We start from the raw sequence: 12,126 nt of genomic DNA, 5'->3' as shown, positions 1-12,126 counted from the left end.
GCTCGTCGTCACACCCCACTGCCCCCAGGATGAGTCCTGACCCACAAGAGAGGGATGGGCTCTGATTTCCCATTGCCTGGGGTTCAGAGTGTGGCTTACTGATCTATAATATAAATAAATAAATAAATACATAAACAAATAAATAAACAAATATCTGTGGCTTCAGAGCCGCCTTTACAGAATCTTTGCCTCCCTGCAATCATGGGCTCCAGTGACCGTCTCTAACAAGTCTCTGGGGCCACATTGCCAGTGATGGGACCCAATGGGTCCAATCAATACTTCAAGATAATTTGGGTTTTTATTTTGGCTTTAATTTCTTAAGAAAGTTTTTTTTCAGTCTCCTGTAAGTACTCGAGAATCATGGACTCAGTCCCACTGGCACCATGGGGCCCATTACAGTACTGAGCAGCCATGAGTCACCCTGTGGTGTTTTTAGTGTTCAAGACTTTCACAGCTAATTGGAGAGGATCCAGTGTTGAGGAAGATAACAAAGAGCATCAAATAAAAATTTTTGAAAAGTTCTATTTTACTGTTTTTCAGTTTAGAAATGTATATTCAACTGGTATTGGTGCAGAGTGTCTCTTCAAGAGGTCTGGACAGTGTGAAAAAACCTTGGAGGTCTAACACTCCATGGAAAACTTTGCTCCTCACCTCCCAAAACACAACATTGCTCTCATTGGCTCCCTGGGAAGGGTCTGAGATAATGTGCCTCCAACACCTTGTCACCACCACCTTGTCAGTGCCACCACTTCTACCCTCCATCCAGAAGGTGATGCTCGTTCAGCTCACTCCTGTCCCCATGCTGCCACTTCATCCCCACCCACGCACTCCCCATGGTACCAGCATCATCAGGGTCTCTGTGGGGATCCCTGAGTGCTGGAAGCAATTTTCCTGTCACAAAATGAGGGGATGGGGGCACTGGCAGATAGTCCGTTCCTGCCCTGCCTGCAGGACACCTTCCCTTAGAGGCAGGAGGAGCAATGCATGACAAGTATCCATTTCCAAAAGCCTGCAGCAGCCTCTCTTTCTTACGGCAGCTGCTTTCTGCACTGCCATCAATAACGCCCTGCAGGCTGCACTTTCAATTTCCCCCTAAGAAAGGGAATGGTCATTCTTGGCATCACCCAACATGATCAGAATGTCCTTGCTTCGGAAGAAAACTCAACACAAAAAGGGGGGACACCGACTCCCACTGGCTCACGGGTGCCAGCCATGCCTTCCGTGCCCCCCACGGGCCCTGGGGCTCTGCAAGTGAAGAGAGGAAAGGGGGAGGTGGGGGCCAGGGTATCCAAATGAAGATAGTCTCCATCTGAGGCCAATAAAAGGTCAGACTGTCACACCAGGAATTGCTCTGTGGGGGTGCGGAAGCAGCAGCACAGTGCCACATGGAGGTTCTGAAGGAGTGCCAGCTTCCAGCCAGAAGTGCCAAGTGGTGGTGACAAGGTGGATGTGGCAAATTGTCCCTGTCCCTCCTAGGACTTGTGTGTCTTTTCCTCCCATCAGACTTTTACCCTGCAGGCTGCAGCTGGATTTTACAGCTCCTTTGCACCACCTTCCAACCCATCTCCTTTAAAGAACTGCTGCACTCAGGCACTGAAGCAGTTTCCCTCTTTGGAAGCAGAGAAATTTCAAATAGAGAAAGTTTCCTACACAATAAAATACATTCTGCTGGGAAAAAGTTGCCTCTTATGTGGTTATGTTTCTACACGGGATGATCTCATGAGAAACACTTTTGGTAGCTACATGCAAGAAGACATAAACATTAATGAAGGTTATATAAGGGCTGCTGAAAGACAGTTATTCCAGTCAGGGTCATTCCATACCATGAGATGTCACAATCAGGACATAAAGTGGAGTGAGTTGCTGTGGGGTTTGACCACTTCTTGGGGACGGGTTGGAAATTCATCGAATGGTGTGAGGTGAGGAAACAAACTTTACACCCCCGAAAGGTTCTAAAGAAGGGATGTTTATTGCAGCGCTTGGCTGCTTGATTGAGGGTTATATGTGATGTAAGGGTTGATATAAAATGCCTGCTTGTCCTGTTTTGGACCAGGATAAAGGTGATTTTCTGTCTTGTACTTTTGCTTTTATCTAAGTCTCTTGTAAGTAGTTGCACTTGCTGAAATTAACAGCAAGTTTCTCAGACAGTGTGTGCTTCTAGGATTGATAACACTTGATGTTTATAGTTACTGCTAGAGACTGGTATGCAGAGCCAAGGACACTGCAAAGCTCTGATGAGAACATTTTACCGTCCAGGAGGATAAAGAGGTCCTACCTGCAGCCCTCCTTTGGGGAGGAACGGACAAGATAGATGCCAGAATTGACCAAAAGGAGCATTCCATCCCGTATACGTCATACTCAGTATAAATTTGAGGCATCACGAGGGCCAAGCCAGATTTTGCTTCCAGCTTCCGGCTGCCTGTCCTTCCTGCCTGTCCTGCTTCCCTTCCTTCACCCGGCATCCTGGAAGGATTCCGTCCATTCGTCTACCTGTGGTCCTGATCTGTGCCAGCCCATATCTGTGTGTTCCTGCCTCCAGTTCCTGACTGCTGCTGACTCCAGGAGTCCAGCCTGGCCTTTCCCAGGGCTGCCCTGCAGCCTCGGTGGTGACGTGAGAGTTATTGGGGGAGAGGGGGGGAGGAATGTGGTATCCATTGTCCTGTATATTTTTATATATTTAGCAATTTTTCCTATTTATCATTACTGTTTCATTAAGGTTGTGTAGTTTAGTTAACAACCCATCAGTCTCTCTCCCTTATTCTCTCTCCTTTCTTTATTAGGGAGGAGAGAGAGATTAATAGAGAGCGTCTGTTACTCGGTTTAATTGTCAGGCCAGTGTTGAACCATGACAGATTTATTGGCGCCCAACGTGGGTCTCAAGCTAATTGGCTCGAGTCCAGTTCAAATTTTGACTAATTTGCCTGAATAGTTTGAATTCCAACTCTAGTGAAAGAATGGCTTCGGTGAGTGGGAGTCAGACCTTGTTCTTTGGAAATTTCACAGGGTTGGAGATTAAACCAATCATGCCGTACCTTTGGTACTTAGGGTATGCGATCTGATTATTCGCAGCTGGAATTGCTGTTAATATGTGGTTTTTCTTTCGTAAGTGTTGGGGAACCAGTTCAGAAATATATAGGTTGTGAGCAATCCTGACTTACTTCAATTTAGGCCACATTGGGTTAATGGTTATTGAGGCCTAGTTACAGGCTTTCTGAGAATGAGCTACTGGGAAAGAGATAACTTAATTGACAACAGAAGAGGAAAATAATTATGTGAGAAGAAGGTTCCATGAGCATGGTATGTGTAATTGGAATACAAAGCCACCTGCATGATAAGATGGTGTAAACAAGGCTTCTCTATATAAAGTGAGTGCAAGTTGTTAATAAACGATTTCATACAATCATATTGATGTGCACATGGAATCCTTAAGCCTCCACAGACTGTTTTCCCACAAATGGTGCCCGAACAGGGACCCAGGGTGGCCTGGAACAGGGACCCAGGGTGGCCCAGACCAGAGACTAGGGACAGCCTGGACCTGGGACTCTCATGCTGTTGCTTCCAGGAGCAATGAAGACAGCTGGAATGAGAGGGTAGCGGAGAAGCCAGTCGAAAGGAGATTGCTGCCCCGGCAATCTATGTAGCTGGTGCCCGGCTACGGAATAAAAGAGGCACCTCGGAATTGAAGAATCGTGTCCTGATCAGGTGAGCGGCTGGGGAGGAGATGGGGTCTACACTCTCTAAAGATGAAGAGGCAGTAGTTAAGCTCCTCCAATATATTCTCTCTAAGAGAGGTTTATCATATGATGGCAAATCCTTACGAGAATTGCTGAAATGGGAACGGGATAGAGACTTGATCCCCTCGATGGGTACTGTTTTTGAGTTACCTACCTGGGAAGCCATAGGTACTGCCCTGTGGAAAAAAATTAGCGAAGGAGATAAGGAGGCGGGACGCTTAGTGTTACTTTGGAAATTGATTAAAGTAACTTTAGAAGAGATGGAAAGTGAAAGAGCGGCAGCCGCCTCTGTTTTCGCTGCACCGATTCCCGAAGATACCAGTGGAAGCATTAGGACTGGTTGCTCAGCCGCTGCGGCTCCTGCTAGCGAAATGCCGCAGGCACTTCCACTGAATCCTTTTGCCAGTAGCCCGCCACCGCCCTTACGGAGATTTTTCGGCACCACAACATCGCGCAGACTGCTGGAATGTGCGGGTGCAGGAGAAAGTGCATATAACGAACCCGATTTGCCGCCTCCTCCGAGTGAGGATGAGTTAAGACAATTTTTTTTAAATAATGAGTCTGGTACTTTATCTGATGCCCAGCGTGCTAACCGATCGGAAGCCTTACAGAGCACAGTGTCCACCATTGTCAGATAATACTCTTATCACCTCAGAACGAGAAGGATCTGTTGAAAAGTTGCTAAACAGCCTTATCCAAAAACTGGGAGATCTTACAGCTAAACCGGCAAGAGAGCGCTTGGGTTTAGAGTCTTCGGCCCTGGTACCGCTTAACTCTTCACAGACTCCTCCGTGTGCAGGAGCACTTATTCCACCTAATTTGCGGAATCCGGTTCCTGAGCTTCCAGGAGAATCCGGATCTGGACAAAGGTGGAGAGGGGTCGTACGCGATGCAATAATGGAGGGACAGTTTGTACCTAACTTTGTGGCATTCCCCGTGACGATACAAGCGGATGGGACACGAAGACGGGAGCCTTTTGATTGGAAAATATTGAAAGCAGCAATAAGACAAAACGGCATTAAGTCTTCTATGGTCCAACAAATGTTGAAATATATTTTTACGAGTTATTTGTTGACACCGCAAGATATATCTCAATAAACTGACATTTTGCTTTCTCCCTCACAATTACTATTGTTTTCTAGGGAATGGCAGAAATTATGCAGTGCCGAAGCATCTCAGCCACGACAAGAAGACGACCCATTGCATGGTATTCAGGTGCAAATGCTAATGGGTCAAGGTCCTTTCGCCGATAACAATTTGCAAATTCAGTTTGTGCCACAGGTGTTGCAGTTAACTCAAAAGCTTGCTTTACAGGCGCTGACATCGATCCAAGAACCTGGCCGACCGCATGCTTTCGCTCATATCAGACAGGGTTTAAATGAGTCTTTTTCTGATTTTGTTGATAAACTGTTCAGGGCGATCCAAAACCACCCTGATTTGGATGAAGATTCCAGACAGCGTATGTTTAGGGTTTTAGCTTTTGATAATGCAAATGACAAAACAAGGCAAATTTTAGGACCATTGCCTCGAACAGCTGAGGTTGCAGATATGATTGAGCTCGTAGAACGCACTCGGCAATCGGAAAAGGCCGCCTTTATGGCTGCGGCACTAAAAGATGTGGTTTCAATAGTGCCGAAAGGCAGGTTGCCGAATAATAAAAAATGTTTTAATTGTGGTAAAGCAGGTAATTTTAAATCGCAATGCAGAGGTGCAGGACCCAGACGGAAATGGTGCTCGAATTGCAATAGAGATAATCACAATACATCTGAGTACCGACAATTGGGAAACCGTCCGCGGAGCGCGAAAAACCCGTGCGCCAAGACACAAATTCGGGGAGCTTGGTCAGCTGGTTAGGGACCCCAGGGACTTCAGGGACCTCAGGGGCCCTGGACACCATCAGCTCCGGCACGCACGGGAGTGCCGGAGTTGACGTGGAAACCGCAGTAGATGTAACATTGTTAAACACTGACGTGCATTTAGTGGACTCGAATATTCAGGGACCCCTAGGACATAATTTGTGTGCTTTACTTTTAGGACGGTCATCTACTTCTAGACAAGGTATTTTTGTAGTTCCTGGTGTGATTGATGCTGATTCTACTGGGTTCGTAAAAATTATGGTTTATACTATTACTCCACTGGTATCCATTCAAAAAGGAAGTAGGATAGCACAATTAGTACCGTTTGTGTCACAGGTGCCATGTAAAGGTGACAGGGATAGAGGAAGTGGAGGTTTTGGCTCCACTGGAGTGCCAGAGGTTTATTTTGCAATGGATATAATGCAAGGGAAACCTGAGGTAGAAGTACTGCTCAAATCTAAATGGAATGAGACTATTACATTGACAGTGATGATTGATACAGGAGCAGATGTCACAATAATTTTTCAGCAGCACTGGCCCTCAACATAGCCCACGGTACCGTCCCCCGCAAGTATTATGGGGTGGGAGGAACGCAGGAGACTAGGATTAGTAAAGATCCAGTTGCTTTGCAATTTACTGACGGGTCTCAAATGTCAGTTAGACCGTATGTTATGCGTGCACCTATTATGTTAATAGGGAGACATGTACTCAGTCAGCTGAATGCTAGGCTCGTAACACAGCCTTTTTAGTAGCGGTCACTGAGGAGCAGCCTATCCTAAAAATCAAGTGGTCTACCGACAATCCTGTCTGGATAGATCAGTGGCCGCTAACTAATGAACGGCTGCAGCATGTGAAGGAATTGGTACAAGAACAACTCCTGGCTGGACATATTGTACCATCTACCTCACCATGGAATACGCCTATATTTACAGTTCCTAAAAAATCTGGAAAGTAATGTTTACTGCATGACTTGCGTGCTATCAATGCAGTCATGGAGGATACGGGAGCGTTACAGCCTGGACTACCGTACCCAGTAATGTTACCAGAAAATTGGGATTTGTTGGTAATAGATTTAAAAGATTGTTTCTTTACAATTCCTTTACATCCAGATGATGCTGAACGTTTTGCTTTTTCAGTTCCTTCTGTTAATAAGGCTGAGCCGGCACAAAGATATCACTGGGTTGTATTACCGCAGGGAATTAAGAACTCCCCTACAATGTGTCAAAATTATGTTGCCTGGGCCCTACAGCCTTTACGATTGCAATTTCCTGAGTTGAATATCTATCATTATATGGATGACATTTTAATTGCAGGGAGAACACTCAATCATGATGATGTTTTAGCTCATGTAACACAGATTGTAGAACAACGTGGTTTAAAAATTGCCCCAGAAAAGGTACAGAAGCATGAGCCTTGGAAATATCTGGGGTGGATGTCACGGTTTAACACTGGCCCGGCAATTAAACCGAGTAACAGACGCTCTCTATTAATCTCTCTCTCCTTGATAGAGAAAGGAGAGAGAATAAGGGAGAGAGACTTATGGGTTGGAAACTAAACTACACAACTTTAATGAAACAGTAATGATAAACAGGAAAAATTACTAAATATATACAAATATACAGGAAAATGGAAACCACATTCCTCCCCCCTCTCCCCCAATAACTCTCACGTCACCACCGAGGCTGTAGGGCAGCCCTGGGAAAGTCCAGGCTGGACTCCTGGAGTCGGCAGCACTCGGGAACCGGAGGCAGGAACAAACAGATATGGGCTGGCACGGATCAGGAGCACAGGCAAACGAACGGATGGAATCCTTCCAGGATGCCGAGAAGGAAGGGAAGGAGGAAATCAGGAAAAGATCAGGCTCGGCCCTCGTGATGCCTCAAATTTATACTGAGTGTGACGTATATGGGATGGAATACTCTGTTTGGTCAATTCTGGCATCTATCATGTCTGTTCCTCCCCAAAGGAGGGCTCAGGTTGGACTTCTGTATCCTCCTGGACGGTAAAATGTTTTCCTCAGAGCTGAGCAGTGTCCTTGGCTCTGCATACCATTCTCTAGCAGTAACTATAAACATCAAGTGTTATCAATCCTAGAAGCACACACTGTCTGAGAAACTTGCTGTTAATTTCTGCAAGTGCAACTACTTACAAGAAACTTAGCTAAAAGCAAAAGTACAAGACAGAAAATCACCTTTATCCTGGTCCAAACCAGGACAGTGGACAATCACAGGGAGTGCAATACGGCCACAGAAGGTTGCTTTTAAAACAGAAATTAATACTTTAAGTGATGTACAGAAACTTGTGGGTGATATCCAATGGGTAAGATCACTTTGTGGGATTACTAATGATGATTTGCAGCCTTTGCTTGATCTTTTGGGTACCACGTCTAATGTGACTGATAAAAGAGAGTTACAGCCCATACATCAAAAGGCCTTGACTGTTATTCAGTAGAAAATTTTAACGTGTCATGCATCTCGCTTTGTAGCCGAGTTGCCGATAACGTTAATGGTAATAAATTCAGGTCAAGATCGAGTTCATCCTTTTGGGTTATTAGCTCAATGGGATGCTAAGAAAACACAAGCTTTAAGAATTTTAGAGTGGATCTTTTTGTCAATCGGTTTACGCAAAACAATTACAACAAGAGTTGCAGTTTTATCTCAAATTGTTATAAAGGGCAGAGCGCGATGTCAAGACATCGCTGGAGTGGACCCAGGACAGATCATTTTGCCCCTTATGCAAGACTATTTGGTTTGGTTGCTGCGAACTTCCAGAGACCTGCAAATAGCCTTAGCACAGTTTGATGGGGAAATCACGAATTCTTACCCCTCATATCGCTTGTTACCACTTTTATCTAACATGCAGTGGGAGTCATGTAGTTTTTTGTCTGACAGTCCAGTGGACGGCTTAACGGTCTTTACGGATGCTGGAAAAAAATCCCATAAAGCTGTTGTTACCTGTGAGGAGACACCTGGGCAATGGAAAGAACATTTAATTCAAGGGAAGTCATTTGAGTCTTTGCAAACCCTTGAACTTACTGCGGTTATTTGGGTTTTTGAAACGTGGAATAATACTGCTGTAAATATAGTCTCTGATTTACTTGATGTAGTAGGTATTGTTTTAAAAATGTATGATGCCATTTTGAAGGAAATTTCAAATAAGCATTTGTATTTCTTATTGCAGAAGTTAATAAGACTCTTAGCAGAAAGAGAACATCCTTATTTTATCACTCATATCCGGAGTCTTCTTAATGACCGAGGTTTGGCTATCGGTAATAACCGAGCTGACTATTTAGTTGCACCAGCTCGATATGAAGGTACGTGGGCATCTAAGTGACGCACTTTTACATCAAGTTTCTCTAACCTAGTAGCAATGTCTTTCCAGAGTTTAGCAGCCCAGATAGGTTTATCTCTACGTTGCCAGTTGTTTTGCTTCCACTGCTTTAACCAACCCCATAAGGCATTTACTACCATCCATGAGTCAGTATAGAGATAAAGTCTTGGCCACTTTTCTTGTTCAGCAACGTCCAAAGCCAATTGGATGGCTTTTACCTCAGCGAATTGACTTGATTCACCATCTCCTTCATCTGTTTTTGCAACTAGTCGTGTAGGATTCCATACGGCAGCTTTCCACCTTCGATGGCCTCCTACCAGACGACAGGATCCATCAGTGAAAAGAGCATATTGTTTCTCATTCTCTGGTAGTTGGTCGTATGGTGGGGCTTCTTCAGCCCGTTTCACCACTTTTCTTGGTGGCATTCCAAAGTGTTTGCCTTCTGGCCAATGTGTTATTGCTTCTACAATTCCTGGACGATTAAGTCTTCCTATTCTAGCCCTCTGTGAGAGTAAAGCAATCCATTTACTCCAGGTAGCATCGGTAGCATGATGGGAAGATTCTCTACCTGTGTACATAAAACCCAGTACAGGTAATCGTGGCACTAGGAGGAGCTGTGCTTCAGTACCAATCACTTCCGAAGCAGCTCTAACTCCTTCGTATGCGGCCAATATCTCTTTTTCAGCAGCTGTGTAGTTGGCTTCGGAGCCTTTGTAGTTTCGACCCCAAAATCCTAGAGGTCGGCCTCGAGTCTCTCCTGGAGCTTTCTGCCAGAGGCTCCATGAAGGACCATCACCTCCATCTCCGGTGTAAAGAATATTTTTGATGTCTGGCCCTGTTCGAATTGGTCCAAGGGCCATTGCCTGTACAATCTCCTGTTTAATATTCTCAAAAGCAGCTTGTTGTTCTGAGCCCAATTTAAAGTCTTTCTTCTTCTGAGTAACCTCATAGAGAGGTTTCACAATCTGATTATAAAGAGGAATATGCATTCTCCAGAAACCAACAGTTCCTAAAAAGGACTGTGTTTCCTTTTTGGTAGTTGGTGGGGCCATAGCTGTTATTTTGTTAATCACGTCCATTGGGATGTGGCGATGTCCATCTTGCCACTTAACTCCCAGAAACTGTATCTCTTGTGCAGGTCCCTTGACCTTGCTCCTTTTAATAGCAAAACCAGCCTCTAGGAGGATTTCAATTATCTTCTTACCTTTCTCGTAGACTTCCTTTGCTGTGTCACCCCACACAATGATGTCATCGATGTACTGTAGATGTTCTGGAGCTCCACCCTTTTCCAAGGTGTCATGGATCAGTCCATGGCAGATGGTAGGACTGTGTTTCCACCCCTGGGGCAGTCGATTCCAAGTGTACTGGACACCTCTCCAGTTGAAGGCAAACTGTGCTCTGCATTCTGGTGCTATAGGAATAGCAAAAAATGCATTAGCAATATCAATAGTAGCATAGCACCTGGATGCCTTTGACTCCAGCTCATACTGAAGTTCTAGTATGTCCGGCACAGCAGCGCTTAGTGGTGGTGTAACCTCATTCAGGGCACGATAGTCCGCTGTCAGCCTCCACTCTCCATTAGGCTTTTTCACTGGCCATACAGGACTGTTGAAGGGTGAATGAGTCTTGCTGATCACTCCTTGGCTCTCTAGTTGCCGGATCAGCTTGTGAATGGGGACCACAGCATCTCTGTTGACACGATATTGTCTACGATGCACTACTGAAGTAGCAGTTGGCAGACGCTGGTTTGTAGTTCTCAGCAATCCCACTACAAAGGATTTATCTGAAAGGCCAAACAAAGTATGCAGCCATTCTGCATTCTCAGTCTTAATAGCTGCAGTACCAAAGGACCAGCGGTACCCTTTTGGGTCCTCGAAATCACCTCCCTTGAGGTAGTCTATGCCAAGGATGCACGGAGCATCTGGACCAGTCACTATTGGGTGTTTTTGCCACTTTATTCCAGTGAGGCTCACATCAGCCTTTACAATAGTCAGTTCTTTAGATCCCCCCGTCACTCCAGAAATAGTGACGGAGTCTGTGCCTTTTTGATTCAATGGCATTAGGGTGCACTGTGCACCAGTGTCCACCAAGGCTTTATACTTTTGTGGCTCTAATGTGCCAGGCCATCGAATCCACACAATCCAATAGATTCGGTTGTCCCTCTCCTCCACCTGGCTGGAGGCAGGGCACCTCTAAGCTTGAGCACATACAGCATTGTCAGTATGTGCATTACTGGAGCTTGCATCCCCAGTACTCACACCTGATGTGCAGGGATCTTGAGTCACCAGCATTTTTGGGTTGGGTAACTCCACACTGGACACTTGACCAGCCATCTTTTTAGAAGGACCTCCTTTTGCCTTCGGCTTACTTATCAACTCAATCACTCGGTCCTGTAGGGCAGCAGTAGGTTTCTTGTCCCACTTTTTCATGTCCTCCCCACATTCACACAGGATTACCCATAGGGTCCCTCTTACTGATTTCTGTTTCTCTCGATTCTGTCTCATAGGAGGGCGTCTCCTCTTATTGGCTGCAATGGGGCGTCCTCCGTCTGTCTGAGGAGAAAGGGGTGAATGCCATTCCTCAGATGCTCTCTTGATAGCTGAGACCCAGGCCCGACAAGGGGCTATGACAGCATCTTCACACTCTCGTACAGTTTTAATCACATCACCCACAGTTGTATCTATCTCTGCAGGAACCCATAGCATTACTGATAGTGTATGATTAAAAGGTGGTGGTGCAGCATGCACAAACCTTTGCATCATAGGTTTAGGGCATGGTACGTGATAGGGATCTTCAATGTCATCATTATTATAGATCAGATCTCGTACAGCCAATTCTTTGAGATACCTGATAGCTTTTCCAAGTCTGGGTGCTTTGATCTGTGGGCAGTCTATCTCCTCTTTATAGGGATATCTCTCCTTTACAGCTGACAAGAGTCGTTTCCACAGGCTGGTAGTTCCAGCCTTTTCCCCAAATGCCCGATCAATACCTGCATCTTTGGCCAGGGATCCCAACTGCCTGGCTTCCTTCTGAGTTAATGTTATGGTAGCAGCCCCCTCATTCCAGCATCGGAGTAACCAAGAGAGAAGTGGTTCACCTGGAAAACGGCTGAAATCTTTTCTCAGAGTACGCAAGTCCCTCATGGAATAGAGCTGAGCAGATTCTGAGTCTGAGTCTTCATCTGACTCTGCTCTAGCTGCTCTAGC

This window comes from Calypte anna, chromosome W (genome assembly GCF_003957555.1).
Source record: "Calypte anna isolate BGI_N300 chromosome W, bCalAnn1_v1.p, whole genome shotgun sequence".
In the NCBI taxonomy this organism is placed as follows: Eukaryota; Metazoa; Chordata; class Aves; order Apodiformes; family Trochilidae; genus Calypte; species Calypte anna.
This window is presented reverse-complemented; position numbering follows the sequence as displayed.